Source organism: Coregonus clupeaformis, chromosome 11 (assembly GCF_020615455.1).
Source record: "Coregonus clupeaformis isolate EN_2021a chromosome 11, ASM2061545v1, whole genome shotgun sequence".
Taxonomy (NCBI): Eukaryota; Metazoa; Chordata; class Actinopteri; order Salmoniformes; family Salmonidae; genus Coregonus; species Coregonus clupeaformis.
Window position 1 is genome coordinate 17,348,261 of NC_059202.1, and position 3,212 is coordinate 17,351,472.

The following is a 3,212-nucleotide window of genomic DNA, read 5'->3' on the forward strand; positions in this document are numbered from 1 at the left end:
ACATATTATAATAAAATATTGTTAAAAAATACAATATTCAGATGTTTTTTGTTGTTGTGGTCACATAGGGCTAATTCACTCTGAATTCCTCTCTCTCTCTCTCTTTCACTCTGAATTTTTTCTCTCTCTCTCTCTCGATGCTTATTTATTGCTGTTTGAGCTGCAGTCAGCGCTCACAAGGGCAAAAAGGATACTGCCATCCTTTGGTTTTAAATCACTCATGCATCATTCTGAACGTTACAGTATACATTCAAATCTGAGACACTAAGATGTCCCAGACTGAATAATGAATGTCTGTATCTTTGTGTTAAAATGTTTATTCAAGAAGCAATGATACAGTATGTGTCTTTTTCCCCTAAGTACTTCCCTACAGCTATTACTTGAAAGGTTTCATAGCTCTGTGACTGAAATTAGGTGTTAGGAGGATTAGTATTACAGTACTGTGAACCTCAATAGCACCTGAAGTCTTGAGTAATACAGGCCACTGTGTTTGTGTTGACTTCTCTATGTTCTGGTGTAAATAACGATATAGTAATGTCGAATTTCCGCTTTTAAATGAAGAGAATAGATCCCCCATGCCAACTCTCATTTCCTGCTTAATAGACCTTGGCGTTCTCTCTCTCTCTCTCTCTCTCAGAAATAAAATCTAAATTAGAAAATGTATTGCAGTGAATCAAAAAGGTCCTGAACAATTACTGATAAGCATATTATTAATCTTTCCACTGTTGCATTGCATTTATTTATATTTTCATGTTTTTTAGGTCACCTCTAACCCTTTGCACTGCTGCCCTCTGCTGTCTGATACAGCAATATCATGATGCAAGACCAGAGATATTGTATCAACAAACTGTATACATTGTGTCGCATACCACATGATTGAAACACTGAAGAGATATATTTATGGTCCATGCTATCCGGGATCCTTGGGGCGTCCCTACCCCATTGAAGTTTACATTTAAAATGGTTAAGGTACGGGTTGAGGTTAGGGGCATAACCATGGGAAGTAGTTTGGTGGTGGGGGTGCTGCGACTTTTTTCCATTTTAGTGATGCTCCTATACAGAACAACTTACAATAGTGAGTGCATACATTTACATACTGGTCCCCCGGGGGAATCGAACCCACAACCGTAGCATTGCAAGCTCCATGCTCTACCAACTGAGCTACATCATTACAAACCACTTGATGTCTCAATGTACTCAAATACTGTATTGTGCATTGTTTTTCTTCATGGTGATGGAAAGTCTACAGGTACAAACCTAGATGACCAGCCTATGTACAATACAGTAATGTACATTTGCATTAAGTGGTTTGTAAGGATGGTAAATTAATACTGCACAAAAAGTGGTTTAATATAAATATTTAATTTGATATGGATGTTTTGTGTCTTTGCCCATAACTTTGCACCTTTTGATGTAAACGTTTGAGGACAGGGTTTTGTTCTTTCTGGATTCCATTAGAATGACAATCACAGAGAAAGGGACAGGGAAACAACTCTTACAATTCCAACTCTTGAATCCTGCAAGATACTGTTCTTAATTATACAACTACCAGAGATGCAGAACATTTTTTTGGGGCCCATGCTACAGACATCTAAATGATATCGGTCCGCTAATACTAGTAAAAGCCCAGTGCACTACTTTTCCAGGGGGTGCTGCAGCACCCTCAGCACCCCTACTTCCCGCGGCTATGGGTAGGGGTTAAGGTTAGGGTAGGGACATACCAAGGAGCCAAGATAGCACTGACCATACATTTGTCTTTCCAACTGTTCAGCCAAGTTTATCGGACATGTTGCTACATCAGCCTGGCCTTTCCCGCCTTTAGGTTTCCGTGGTTATGGTCATCATTAGATCACATTTTGTAATATTCTGGCTACTTACTGGCTGCAGAGAAAATCGATCACCCCAAAACAAAAGCAAGCTAACCTAAATATTCCACCAAAGAGTCAGACAATTAGAAATTACTCAGCTCCTAGAGGTATTTAAAAAATATATTGGACAACCAGTTTATAGGAACTCTCGAGGTGAGTGAATTTGCTATGATATTTAACTGCCACTATTTTTGCTGTTTTCTAAAACTAGCTAACCATGTCTGCTCTGAACAATCACATAAGACTATAGTATGAGCCTATTAACTAATTAACCTATTTCATGATTAATATGCCACTGCAGTGGCGAGATGATCAACTGCATGTTTTATGAAATTGAAGTGAAAGAGAATGTGGACCTCTCCATCTTTACAAAACGGCTTTAAGAAGATGGTAAGGTGTGTGCCTGAATTTTCCCCCCAACTAAGCCATTATATCTCCATGCATTTGTGATATTATGCATGTATGACATTTATTCTATGCAGGAGGTCCAGAACAGACATCCTCATATTTCAACACCCAGACTTCTGTAATGTCACAGAGATGAGAGAAGTCGACAAGGCATGGAAGAGGTCCTCAGATCTGTCCAGCTGGAAGGGCCCTTGTGAAGAGAAAGAGACAGCAGAGAGCACAAAGCCCCCTGGACATTCTATGACAACAATTGTATGCCATTTCTATTAGATTTTTGTGGTTTTCATATAGGCTACTACTGACATTGTTTCAAAATTATTTGGGATGTTTTTGTTTACCTATGGTGTTCAATAAAATATGTCCATAAATGTTTGCTATTTTAGTGAGTTTTCATTAGTTGAAGTGACTGTTTCTCAGTCAGTGATAATGTATCCGTTTCTGTTCTGTGCTTCTCCCACTCGCTTAGACTTTCCTATGAAAAGGACAGCAAGAGACCTATACAACTACATAAACTTCAACATTCCAGAGGCAGAAATTCTGCCTCCAAGTTTCCCTCACTCTCTCCTCTGGATCATTCAGCTACCTCTGAAACTCAAGACTCCTGCATGAAAGCGTCTGATAAGAACATCACGACGGTAGGCTCTGCCAAGTCCCCAACAACCGGATGTTCCAGTTTTCAGGGGAAATGGAAAGAGAGCCTGTGACACGACTTCTGCTTTTGGACGTTAACAGGGCCACACTGCATCTTAACTCCTCCTCCACATTTACTGGATTGGGTCAAAAGTGCAGAAGATAACCTCTCCCAACAGTAATTTTTTTCTCGTCAAGACCAGTATATCTAGTTTCAGGCGTTTCTTTTACTCCTGCTATGTTAGGTTATCACAACGGTAACAGGTAGGCCTACTGAAATCCAGAAGCACATTCTAACACAGATGA